Genomic DNA, 14,724 nt, shown 5'->3' on the forward strand with positions numbered 1-14,724 from the left:
TGGGAGGTCAGCCTGTCAGTGCTCAGACCATACGCCGCACACTGCATCAACTGCATGGTCGTCATCCCAGAAGGAAGCTGACGCACAAGAAAGTCCGCAAACAGTTTGCTGAAGACAAGCAGTCCAAGAACATGGATTACTGGAATGCCCTGTGGTCTGACGAGACCAAGATAAACTTGTTTGGCTCAGATGGTGTCCAGCATGTGTGGCGGTGCCCTGGTGAGAAGTACCAAGACAACTGTATCTTGCCTACAGTCAAGCATGGTGGTGGTAGCATCATGGTCTTGGGCTGCATGAGTGTTGCTGGCACTGGGGAGCTGCAGTTCATTGAGGGAAACATGAATTCCAACATGTACTGTGACATTCTGAAACAGAGCATGATCCCCTCCCTTCGAAAACTGGGCCTCATGGCAGTTTTCCAACAGGATAACGACCCCAAACACAACCTCCAAGATGACAACTGCCTTGCTGAGGAAGCTGAAGGTAAAGGTGATGGACTAAACCCAATTGAGCACCTGTGGCGCATCCTCAAGTGGAAGGTGGAGGAGTTCAAGGTGTCTAACATCCACCAGCTCTGTGATGTCATCATGGAGGAGTGGAAGAGGATTCCAGTAGCAACCTGTGCAGCTCTGGTGAATTCCATGCCCAGGAGGGTTAAGGCAGTGCTGGATAATAATGGTGGTCACACAAAATATTGACACTTTGGGCACAATTTGGACATGTTCACTGTGGGGTGTACTTACTTACAGTATGTTGCCAGCCATTTAGACATTAATGGAGTTATTTTCAGAAGACAGTAAATCTACACTGCTATACAAGTTGTACACTGACTACTCTAAGTTATATCCAAGTTTCATGTCTATAGTGTTGTCCCATGAAAAGATATAATGAAATATTTGCAGAAATGTGAGGGGTGTACTCACTTTTGTGATACACTGTATATATATACAGTCATCTGAAAAAGTTGCATGAAAACTCCATGAAAACATTTTGAACATGTTTAAACATATGAACATTTGAGCTTCATTTGAACAGTATTGAGAGATGGAGATTATATCATTAAACAAATAAAACTGAAAAAAATACTTTTAAACACAAGTTGTAAAATGTTATTAACAAAAATGTATTGTGAGGAAATAGTTAGGACACCCTATTTACTAATGGCTGGTATTTCCCTCTTTGGCTGAAATAACCTCAATTAGACATTTCCTATAACCATCTACCAGTCTCTGACATCAACTGGGAGAAAGTTTTTCCCACTTATTCATGCAGAATTTTTTCAGCTGTGTGAGTTTTGAGGGGTTTCTTGCATGCACAGCCAGTTTCAAATCACCCCACAGCATCTCAATAGGATTAAGATCTGAGCTTTGACTTGGCTATTCCAGAACTCTCTATTTCTTTCATTTGAGCCATTCTTTGGTGGATTTACCGGAATGTTTTGGGTCATTGTCATGTTGCATGGTCTACCTCCGCTTCAGCTTCAGTTTTTGGACAGATGGTCTTACATTTTCCTCAGGCACCCTCAGATACAGTGAAGAATTCATTGTGGATTCTATAATGTAGAGCTTGCCAGGCTGCCGCAAAGCAGCCCCAAACCATGACATTTCCACCTCCATGCTTCACAGTTGGTATGAGGTTCTTGTGCTCAAATGCTGTGTTTGGTTTGAGCTAAACATGTCTTCTGTTACTGTGCTCAAATAATTACTCTTTGAATTAATCTGTCCAAAGCACATTGTTCCAGAAGTACTGGTCTTTGTCTAGGTGTTCTCTGGCAAACTTTAGACTTGCCCTGATGTTTTTTTTTTACAGCAAAAGTTTCCTCCTTGCACATCTCCCATGAAAATAAAACTTGTGCAGTCTCTTTCTGATGGTAGATGCATTTACCTTGACATCAACTGTGGCAAGAGCTACCTGTAGGTCTTGTAATGACATTGTAGGATTATTGGAGACTTCTGCTCTTGGGCTCAACTTGCTAGGGCGGCCTGACCTGGCCATGTTGGCAGCTGTTTTAAATGTTCTCCACTTTTTTCCCCAATTATTTTCCGGACAGTGGAATGGCTGATTTCTAATTGTTTAGCAATCTTTTTAAATACCTTCCCGTATATATATATATATATATATATATACATATATAAGTGTGTATTAATGGTGTGTGTATACAATGTCAAATGATCACCAAAACCTACATATACAAATATATAAAACACATTCTAAAAATATAATGAGATACATCAAGGCTATATAACAATTATCAGGGCTGGGAATAAGAGTCATGTATAATTTTTTTATGTGTTTTATTTATTGTTTATTATTGTTTTTTTAAAGAAGAAATGTTCCAAACACTAGAGCAGTTCAACTCCCTCACAAAAATCTTTACCAAAAACCTTTACTACATAAAACTGCCATTAAATTGTTTTAGGCCCTAGAGTAAAATAGATGGGTGAAGATAGAGTTAAAAACATACCTGCATTACCTCAGTTGTGATGTGTTTATTTGTTATTTTGAGTTCGCTTAGACCCAACTTCTGAAACTATCTCTTCTTTTGTCCAGACTTAACACACAGCTGCCCAAACGACATACACAATATGCAGAATATCTTACACTTCTGGACAAAGCAAACACTTCACCCAAAGCTCTGCAAACTCTTGCTAGAATGGTATTTTTGAATCCAAACTCGACACACACACACACAGCAACTGAATATATTTTTCTACACGACAACTACACACTGATGGAATAAATGCAAAACACTACTAGCTTGTGGTTTTTAAGTGTTCAGTGTGCAGGACTCACTCTTCTGTAAAAGTCTGTCATAGTACTCATATGTACATATGTTTTCATAAATATACAGGCTATTTATACATAATTAGTAAATAAACATCATGATTCTGACGGAGACGTGGCTGAATTGCAACATCCCCAGTAGCGCGGTGGAGCTGGATGGACGAAGCATGTTCAGAGCTGACAGAGTGGCAGCAAACTCCGGTAAGAGTAAAGGAGGGGGTCTGTGCATTTATGTTAACAAATCGTGGTGTACAGACTCCATTGTAACTGAAAGTCACTGCTCTGCGAACGTGGAGTATCTGATGATTAAGTGCAGACCTTTTTATCTACCGAGAGAGTTCTCAGCTGTTGTTGTTACTGCAGTTTACATCCCACCTGATGCCAACGCCAAGTTAGCTTTGGAAAAACTGAGTTCAGCAGTCAGCAAACAACAAACTGCACATCCAGACGGAGTTTTTATCATTGCGGGGGATTTTAATCACACCAACCTGAGGACTGTTTTACCAAAATTCCATCAGAATGTCTCATTCTCCACTAGAGGAAAGAACACCCTGGACCATGTGTATTCGAACATTACTGAGGCATACAAAGCCACCCCCCTCCCCCACCTGGGACAGTCTGATCACCTTTCATTGTTCCTGCTCCCCAGGTCTGTGCCACTCATCAAATGTGTGAAAACCACAACAAGGACAGTTAAATGTGGCCAGACAGCGCCATCTCCTTCCTACAGCATCAGTTCCATAACACTGATTGGAGCATGTTTTTGTCTAAAGCCTCCATGGACATAGACTTGGACACATACACATCATCTGTAATAAACTATATCAACACATGTATTGATAATGTCACCTCTGTCAAGCATGTGAAAATCTTCCCCAACCAGAAACCCTGGATGAACGCCGAGGTTCGACTTCTGCTGAAAGCACGGGACGCTGCATTCAGATCGGGTGACACTGAGGCCTACAGCTCAGCCAGGGCAAATCTGAAAAGGGGCATCAGAAGAGCCAAACACACCTACAAACTGTCTGTTGAGGAGCACTTTCACAACTCTGACCCCCGTCGTATGTGGAAGGGTATTCAGACACTCACCAGCTATAAACCATCACATCCAACACCTCCATCCAACAGTGCGTCCCTCCCAGATGAGCTTAACAGGTTCTACGCTCGCTTTAACTTCAATGGACTTCACACCACACAGAGTCTACCACCTGAGGACTGCAAACTCCTTACACTCTCTACAGCTGAGGTGTGTTCAGTACTAAGTAAAGTAAACGCGAGAAAGGCTGCCGGCCCTGACGGCATCCCTGGGCGTGTCCTGAGAGCATGCGCTGAACAGTTAGCCCAGGTTTTTACTAACATCTACAACCTGTCACTGGCCCAGGCTACTGTTCCTACGTGCTGGAAGACATCGATCATCATTCCGGTGCCAAATCGTACTACTGCAGCTTGCCTGAACGACTTCAGACCGGTAGCACTCACACCTATTGCAATGAAGTGCTTTGAGAAACTGGTTCTCTGCCATCTGAAAGCGGCGCTTCCACCAGCACCCTACCAGTTTGCCTACCGTGCAAACAGATCAACAGAGGATGCCATTTCCACTGCCCTTCACTCCGCCCTCACCCATCTGGACAATAATGACACCTACATACGGATGCTGTTTATTGACTTCAGTTCCGCCTTCAATACGGTTATCCCAACCAAGCAGGTAGCCAAGCTCAGTGACCTGGGAATCAGCACCCCCATGTGTAACTGGATCTTGAACTTTCTAACAAACAGACCCCAGTCTGTAAGGTTAGGTAGTCAGGTGTCCTCTAGCCTGTCTCTGAGTACTGGTGTTCCACAGGGCTGTGTGTTAAGTCCACTGCTTTTCTCCCTGTTCACCCATGACTGTGTGCCGCTGCATAGATCCAACATCCTCATCAAGTTTGCAGATGACACCACAGTGGTTGGCCGCATCAATGACAACAACGAATCGGCCTACAGGGAGGAGATCCAGCACCTGGTGGCGTGGTGTTCCTCCAACAACCTTCATCTGAACACTGAGAAGACCAAAGAGCTCATCGTGGACTTCCGGAAAACCAGGAGCTGTACACACCTCCCTGTCCTTATCAACGGTGACGAGGTGGAGCGTGTCTCCAGTTTCAAGTTTTTGGGCATCCACATCTCTGAGGATCTTTCCTGGACCCACAACACATCCTGTCTGGTGAAGAAAGCGCAGCAATGCCTTTACTTCTTGAGGAGACTAAAGAAGGACCATCTGTCTCCCCAGATTCTCACAAACTTTTACCGCTGCACCATTGAGAGCGTACTGTCCAACTGTGTGACAGTGTGGTACGGCAGCTCCACTGTGGCTGACAGGAAGGCCCTTCACAAGGTGGTGAGGACTGCTCAACAAATCATCGGTACACAGCTCCCCACCATCGGAGACCTTCACCACCAGCGCTGTGTGCGCAGAGCACACAGCATCATCAGGGACCCCTACCACCCCAGCCACACACTGTATAACCTTCTGCCGTCTGGGATAAGATACAGGAGTATACGTGCCAGGACCAGTCGGCTCAAAAACAGTTTTTTTCCCACCTCAATAACTTTATTGAACACCACTATTCGCCGTTAACACACAACATTCTGGACTAAACACTGGACCTATTATTTATTATTTATCATTGCACCTTCTGATTACACACTGGACTGTGTTATTATTTATCATTGCACATTTATCATTGCACAAGTTGCACCTGCACTTTACTATCACCCCAGACTGCACACTGGACTGTCGTAATTATTATTTATCATTGCACCTGCACTTTACACAACTGTCATACATATATATGTAGTTATAGTTTTTTTTTTCACCATACACCATAGTTATAGTTACAGCTGTATAGTTACTATTTGCTCATCCTTTATTACTAGTACTGTTATTACTAATATATACCTAACTAATCTTTATTATTATTATTACTGTTATTATTATAATACATATTCATTTTTTATTAATATGCTTATTGTTATTATTGCTATTATGTATATAGTACTACGTACATAGATATAATTCCATATATGTAAATTGCTATAGTATAAATTTATATTCATATTAATCATAGGTATATGTTACTAATATTCTCTGCGGTTTTTTTGCACAATGCTACTATTTGCACTTCTGGTAGATGCTAACTACATTTCGTTGCCTTGTACCTGTACTGAGCAATGACAATAAAGTTGAATCTATCTATCTATCTATCTATCTATCTATCTATCTATCTATCTATCTATCTATCTATCTATCTATCTATCTATCTATCTATCTATCTATCTATCTATCTATCTATCTATCTAAACACCATAAAGTAAAACACAATGAGGGTAATGTTTATTTTTTGAGTATGAACATTACTGAAACAAACATGCTGTATATACTGTAACATTACAAAACACAAAAATATAATAGGCCTGGAAACTAACATTGTCCCAGCCAATAACATTCCTGGACTGCCCTGGTCCCTCCCCCTGGTAATGGGGAATAAGAATGTTGTGCAGTGTGTCAAGGAAGGTGATGATGTGTGCTGTGTTGTAGGGACCAAGGGTGGCATGATGATGAACATCATTCTGGCTTATAGCTGCACACATTGTGATGTTGCCACCACGCTGCCCAGGAACACGGACGATGGCACGGTGTCCTATAACATTCCTCCCCCTGCGCCTTGTTTTGGCAAGGTTGAAGCCAGCTTCGTCAGTGTAAAGGAACTTGTGTTCCACAGCAGCTACATCTAGCTCCATCACCCTCTGAAACCAAACATTACAGAAAATTTAAATATACAAAGTACTCAATATTATGTTGCACAGAGCAATGGATTACAGTACCTGTGAGAGGATAGCATAGTGTACCTGCACATATTCACTCGTTCAGAGTTGCGCTGAAACGGGACCCTGTATATCTGCTTCATGCTTACTTGATGTCTATGAAGGAGACGGCCCAGTGCAGATAAACTCACGGAATGGATATTGCTAAATGTCACATTGTCTGTAATGATGTATTGTCGTATTTGTCGAAGGCGTATGCTGTTGTATGCTCTGACCATGTTTATGATGTCCTCTTCCTGCTCTGGGGTGAACATCTGTCTTCTTCCTTCAGTAAGGGGTAGTCTTGCAGTTCTGCAGTAACATGATGTGAATGGTTATTAGTGTAAAGTGAAATGCTACTGTAAATAATGATCTGACACTACACTGCAGTAGTACAGTGGTGTACACATTTCAGTTGTGATAGTTCAGTAGTACGGTATAGAAAATAGGTTTACTTACCTCTTCTCATTCCGAAAGGTCCGGATAATGTTTGCTACAGTGTAGCGGCTTAGATTAGGCTGGACCCTCTGCCCAGCCTCGCGAAAACTCAACCCATGGTTGATCATATGGTCAACCAGAGTGGCCCGGATCCCATCAGTGATAGTTGCTCTTGCTGGTGCTGGTGCTCTTGCTGGTGCTCTTGCTGGTGCTCTTGCTAATGCTGGTGCTCTTGCTCTTGCTGGTGCTAGTGCTCTTGCTGGTGCTGGTACTGGTGCTTGTCCTCGTCCTCGTCCCTGTCCTCTTCCCTGTCCTCTTCCCTGTCCTCTTCCTTGTCCTCGGCCTTGTCCTCTTTCTCCTGCATTTGCCTCCATTGTTGTGCAAACCAAGATGTGTAACCTGTGACCTCTTTTATAGGGCTCAGGTGCTGATTTGTAAAGATTATCCAGAAGTGTTTTCACCTGTGGGGGCTGGGTTTGGGCAATTGGTTCATGGGTGTGGTGTTTGCATGGCAGTGTATTCCAAAAAGAAACACAGGGTGTTCAATTTGTATTGCTTTATTTAATGTAGCAACCTGTGTTTAGTGTTTGGCTAAAGGTGTGTTTAAAATTGCTAGCTGAGTGTAAGGTAGAGAATGAGCTTATAGTTTAGAGTACCAGGTCAATAGAAAGGCTATTTGAGTTAGTAATTTCTAAAATTGTGCTACTAGTACCATTTTTTGGGCCTTAGCAACTGCAAAAAACTGTAAAATTAACACTGATATTGAATGATAGTGAAGAGTGGTGAATGTGACTGAACGTAAAACTGATGAGAACATCATATAGATACAGCACAAATTGGTGCACTGGAAATGCCAGCTAGTGACTTCTTGGAAGCTGGGCAGATCTCTTGTAATCAGGGTGTTAGCGGTGAAGATATGCATCCAACATATTGTACCAGAGAATTATGGGCCACCTCCGTGTTCTTCGAACCATCTGATCCATTCTGTCCACCTTTTGTTTTGTTATAGTACTGGAAGGATCAGATGGTTCGCATGCTGGAAGTGGAAAACACAGAAGGTATGGTACTGGATGACCTCTGGTTTCTTCTTTACACTGTTTACATCCACTGATTTGTCATCATGATGGTTGCTCAAGAGGACAACAGCTGTTCCCTTCTTTTGCACATAGTTCTCCATGGTCATATTGTCATGGTGGCCTTGCACATTGGCTTTTGCAGTGAATCCAGAAAGAGTTCCCGTAAAGTCACATCCAAACTCTTGTCTACCCATGCAAGCAGGGTCAAGCTTACTGATTAATATATCTTTTGGTGAAACCGTTGTTGAACCAAATGCAGGTCCTGGGCAGCTCCTCAGGATGTTTTAGCTTCTTGTTCTGCCCTGAGTGGGGGATGCTAGCTCCAGTAAGACACATTTTAGTAAATTTTTTAGACTCTGAGTTTAGAGACTTGAGTTTCCTCTTCAGAGGACTCAAATGAGTCTTCTGTGTCATCAAAGAAGTTTTTTTCATCTAGGTGAGATGGATTCACAGACAAACCCTCAATTCCACCTTGGCCCTGTGGCACATAGTCTAGGTCACCAGCATCAGAAATTTCAGGACCAAATTTTCTTCAAACAGCATGTCTGAGACCATTTTTGCTGTAAATCTGGAATGACTTGGACCAGCCACCTAACACTTTGAAAAAGGCTATTAAAAGCAAAGAATATTTTCATATGCACATGAATGTCAGTTATTCATGTATTTACTGACTTAGCTAATAAAAGCTATCCATACTAGAATATGTTACCAGCTAGCAAGCTAATAGTATTGGACATATTCAAGATTCAAGAGCCTAATCTTTGGTTATCTTTCAAAAGATCAGTAAATATGTTTCTGACTACAAACACTTACAAATGTCAGTAGTTCCTGTCAAATTCCATAGTAAATACATAAGGGTTCATTTTGACCCATGTTTGAATGGCAGTGATACAAAAATTATTTTTATTAAAAAAGTAAAAAATACAAAACTGAAATAAGGATTTGTGATGATCAAAAACAGGTTAATTGAGGAATTCATGGAAGCTTGAATGACGAAATTAATTTATTGCAAATATATAGAAAATAAAAACTCAGTCGGGTCACTTTTGACCCAGGTTGTGCATCAAAGGGTTAAAATTATTTAATGGCAAGATACGACATGAAATGACAAGATACGACGATGAAAAAATACGACTTAATACAAGTCATAGTGTGTCACCTGGCAGTATTAAGCATTAATTCACGTGGAGCAACATGGGCGATAATGCCGACTTATCCATCAAGAATATCCTTTAGTCCAATCTCCCAAACTGAGCTAACTTCTTTGATTAAATCATCAAAGTCACCGTCATGTAAACTTGATGCTGTTCGTTTTAGATATGCTTCCTGCCATTGCTTACCTTAATAAATGCATCCTTTAGCCTTGGATATGTACGCAAATTGTTCAAATGCATTTAACCCCTGATTAATAAAACTAATTCTGAGCCACATGTTGTGTTTAATTATACACCAATTTCAAACCTTTTTTGTCTCCAAGATTCTAGAAAAAGCAGTTTCCCAACAACTATATTCTTATCCGCCAAAAACTGTATTTATGAAATATTTAAATCAGGGTTTACACCTGCATTAATTAGGGTAGGTAGTGATTTATTAATGCATTCTGATAATGGATTTGTATCTTTTCTTCTTCTAATAGATCTTAGTGCACTGTTTGATACAGTAGATTATATTACTTGTTGGATCTAAGGCTGCGAGAGACAAGTTGTCTAACATGGTGCTAAACCTTAACACCTTCTCCGTTACACCCAGCTCAGATGTAAAAAAAAAACTTGGGTGTCAAAATAGATTCAGATCTCTCATGTTGGTAATATTACTAGAGTTGCATTCTTTCATCTGTGTAATATCTTTAAAATAAGAAATATACTTTCTGTTAATGATGCTGAAAAAGTGATCCATGCATTTATAACTTCTTGGTTAGATTATTGTAATGCTCTTCTCACTGGATACTCTGGTAAATCCATAAACAAACTCCAGTTGGTGTTAGCCATGTTTTATCATCTCTACACTGCCAATGTACAACCCCAAATCAGAAAAAGTTGGAACAGCATGGAAAATGCAAATGATAAAAAAACAGAGTTTCTTACATATGAACCTGAAATATATTATTTTATTTATTAATAAACATCCATTCCTGCATTTCAGGCCTGCAACACATTCAAAAAAAAGTTGGGACAGTAAAGTATTTACCACTTTGTAATGTTGCCATTCATTTTCACCACACTTAAAAGACGGTTTGGCACCGAGGATATTAAGCGATTTCGTCTTGACAGACTCTGGCTTTTGGACTGATAACAGTCTGGATGATCCTTTTTGTCTTTGGTCCATTTTTCCAAAAAAGACTTGGAATGCTGATTAATTTGACCACAATACACATTTCCAATGTGTGATGGTCCATCCTAGTCCATCCTAGCCCCAAGCCCAGATAAGTCGATGCCGCTTGACATGGAATCATGCGATAAGTCGATGCCGCATAAGGCTTCTTTTTTGCACAGTAAAGCTTTAAGTGGCATTTGTGCATGTACCTCCGTCTTGTAGTGCTTGACAAAGGTTTGCCAAAGTAATCCCTTGCCCATGTGGTTATATCAGCTATTTTTGAGTAAGCTTGCGCCCCTGGTCTTTACGCACTGAAATTCCTCCCGACTCCTTGAATCATTTAATGATATTAAGCACTGTAGAGGGAGAAATATGAAAATCCCTTCCAATCTTTCTTTGGGGTACATTGTTTTTAAACATTTCAATAATTTTATCACGCATTTGTTGACAAACTGGAGATCTTCTGGCAATCTTTGCTCATTAAAGACTCAACATTTCCTGGATACTGCTTTTGTACCAAACCATGATTACACTCACTTGTTGACATCACCTGTTCGGAATCACAACATTATTTAGTTTTTTCACCTCATTATTCAACATTTTCAACATTTTTCAACATTATTTAGTTTTTCACCTAAATTGCCCCTGTCCCAACTTTGGAATGTGTTGTAGGCCTGAGATGCAGGAATGGAGGTATATTAACAAATAAAATGAAGTTAAGCAGACAAAACATGAAATATCTTGTGTTCAAACTGTCTGCAATTGAATAAAAGTCAAAGTAAATGTAAGGAATTTTTTATTTTATTTGCATTTTCCATACTGGCCCAACTTTTTCTGTTTTGGGGTTGTAATTCCTAATTTTTTTACAAAATACTTTTACTAACTTATAAAGCGGTACAAGACTTGGCTCCTTAGTATTTGAGTGAGCTAATTGAGCACTACAACCCAGCAGGTTTACTTCGTTCACAAGGTGCAGATTTACTTATAGTTTCTAGAATTTAAAGAAAAATCACAGCTGCTGGAAGAGCATTTTCATACATAGCACCACAACTTTGGAATAATCTCCCTGTCTCTGTCGGGATTCAGACACAGACATAGTTTTTAAGTCCAGATTAAAAACACATTTATTTTCTCAGGCTTTTGATTAGTCTTTCCAAACCAGCGATGTGTGGCTCCAATCCTGGGGTCTGGGTAGTCTTGTGCTCTCGTGTTTGTTGGATTTGCTGCCCGCTATGTGTTGGCTTTTGACTGCGCCAGGTTTTTGACCCCTTGGCAAACCCCGACTACAAAGGCGCAGAGCTTAGGGGTTCTAGGTCATAAAAAATTTTAGTTAGGTTGCTGTCATTCTGCCTCTCTTGTCCGATCACTCAGGTTTGTTGACGGTGGGGGAGGTGGGCACTGACATCCTGTGAAAGCCTGACTGTGACACATGACTGTGTTACCTGCTAGCTCTCCCTTTTGTTTATGATGTCATAATTAGGGGTGCCAAAATCTCATGATGTTCTCTGCGGAACTGATATTTTATTCTTAATGATTTCATAATACATTTTAACATTTTAAAAAGGGTTTTATGTTTTAAACACAAACCATACACAAACCATACATAAACAACATTTATTTCAATTAAGTTCATAACTAGCAAAAAGAATAAACAAACCATTGGAGTTCTTCATTACTCAGTCCAGTCTGTGATAAAGTCAATAGTAAGTTCTGGACATTTTCAAAACAAACATGCCAGATTCCTGTCATATCTAGCAGCATTGTTTGCACATCAGTCTTCATTTTCTGTTGTTGACCCCCAAGGTGGTTCTAACAGAAACCTGTTTATCCACCTGATGAACAGCCTGAATATGAAGACTGATGTGCAAACAATGCTGCTAGATATGACAGGAATCTGGCATGTTTGTTTTGAAAATGTCCAGAACTTACTATTGACTTTATCACAGACTGGACTGAGTAATGAAGAACTCCAATGGTTTGTTTATTCTTTTTGCTAGTTATGAACTTAATTGAAATAAATGTTGTTTATGTATGGTTTGTGTAAATCCAATTCATTCAAATTATTTTTGTTGAGTTTGGTTTCTCTCAAGGTTTCTTCCTGTAATTTTAAGGGAGTTTTTACTTGCCACTGTCTTGCTCAACAGGGGTTTTTGGTCTGTTGGTCTTGGATGCTGTGAAGTTGCTTTGAGACATCTTTTCCAGGGACGTCCATGCATTTTTTAACATTGCAAAGACAATGCAAAACCACATACTGCACACATTACAAAGGCATGGCTGTGAAAGAAGAGGGTATGGATACTGCAGTCCTGACCTGTCCCTAATAGAGAAGGTGTGAGGATATTTTGAAACTGTTGCACACCTAAAAACGTGTTTATAGGAAGAATAAGACAAAGTAACACCTGAAACACTTCATTGCCTGGTATCTTTGGTGTCAATACATTTTAAGTGTTGTTGGAAGGAATTGCAATCCTTCTTACTTTTCCAGAATGTGTTGCAGACATGGAATGCATAACTATATGTATATTAACAAATTAAATAAAGCTGACCAGATAAAACATGAAATCAAATCAATTATGTAGTCGGTTTGTAGAGGTTTTATTGTTTGTACAATAGAATTATTGTTGACTTAGGTTTTTTACAAAATTATACATTTGAAAAGTTTAAAGTGTGTGTGTGCAACCATGTACAGTGGTACCAGTTGTAACTCAACATCCCCTAAACTCAAAATCTTGAAAATGTAACACCCTTTGTCAAGACATTTGTAACCCTTAAACTCAACGTTTCTCTTAAACTCAACGTGTGTGTGACTGCTGCTTTGTTCAGCGCTCGGCTTGAGCGGTGTGGTGAAACGTCATCAAAGTGCAAATACGAGACGAATCTGCATTTGTGTGGAATAAACGTCAAATCCACTTTGAAAGCACATAAATCTGTGTTTATCTGAATTTTCCTCACTATTTCACTTTTAAACTTGTTACAGCTTGAGGTTCTGATAAATAGCTTTTTTGAGAGTCTAAAACGCTTATCTTAAAAAAAAAGCTTAACATGACTTAATGTATTAAAAGAACGACATTAAACCTCTCTTAATTATCACTGCTCATAAGTTCTCTCCACTAATTGAGAAGCATAAGGAAACAGTAAAGAAGTAAAGTGCAGGTTTTATTGTATTTTTTATTGATTTTTAATTGTTTTGTAATTGTATTTCAGTGTTTTTAATATTATACTTGTGTTATTTTCAGTGACTAAGTGTCAAAAACAACCCCAGTATTAGCCTAAACATTAGCCTAAAATATATGCAAATCCACAGGACCATGAAAAGCATTTACAGGTTTCCCATACATTCTAATAGAAAAAATACCTTAAAACTCAACGCATTTTAAACTCAGCGCCACTCCCAGAACCAACTGACGTTGGTTTCAAGGTACCACTGTATTTGGTGGGGGTGTGAATATTTATGCTCAGACAGGTAATTGTGTATGTGCAAGCATGTGTTTGGTGGGGTTGTGAATACTTTTGCCTAAACAGGTTACTGTGTGTGTGTGCAAGCATGTATTTGGTGTAAATGTAAGTACTTTTGTTTAGGTAGGTGATTGTGTGTGTGAAAGCATGTATTTCGTAAGGGTGTAAATACTTTTGCTCAGGTAGGTGATTGAGTGTGTGCAAGCTTGTAGTTGGTGGGGGTGTGAACACCTTTGCTAATATGTGGGGTATGTACGTATGTATGTATATATGTATATGGAGGTGAATACTTTTGGTCACAGTTTGTATGTGTGTGCGGAGTAAAGACTGCACTGAAGGTGTACATGAGTTTTCAAATAGAAAAATAAACGAGTGCTTGTCAAAATGACTATGTGGTGGTGGTATATCCAAAATAGTGCCAATAAATTTGTTAAGCGGAAGAGTGGCGCTGAGTACAGTACCTTAACATGCCTTTTAAAAAATGAATAGGAGTGAATGAAACAAAAAATTAAACTTGTCATTGTGTCTCAACGAGTGTGCACATCCAAAAGCTGTATCAGACTGAACATTCCAGAGTTGGTTCTGTGTCAATATCTTAAAAAACTGCTGGACCAGTTAGCGGTCAAAAATCTGAGAGAGTATTAGGAAGAACAGATTTATCTCTTTACAGATTTAGATTTGCCTAAAGGTTATAGCATTTATAGCATTCAGTAGGATACGGGTATACAAACATTAAGCACAATTACTTCAAGGTGGTAAACAAGCTTTTGTGGATTATTTTTTTCAACAATAAAGTAAAAACAACAAAAAGAAA

This window comes from Trichomycterus rosablanca, chromosome 17, assembly GCF_030014385.1.
Source record: "Trichomycterus rosablanca isolate fTriRos1 chromosome 17, fTriRos1.hap1, whole genome shotgun sequence".
Lineage (NCBI taxonomy): Eukaryota > Metazoa > Chordata > Actinopteri > Siluriformes > Trichomycteridae > Trichomycterus > Trichomycterus rosablanca.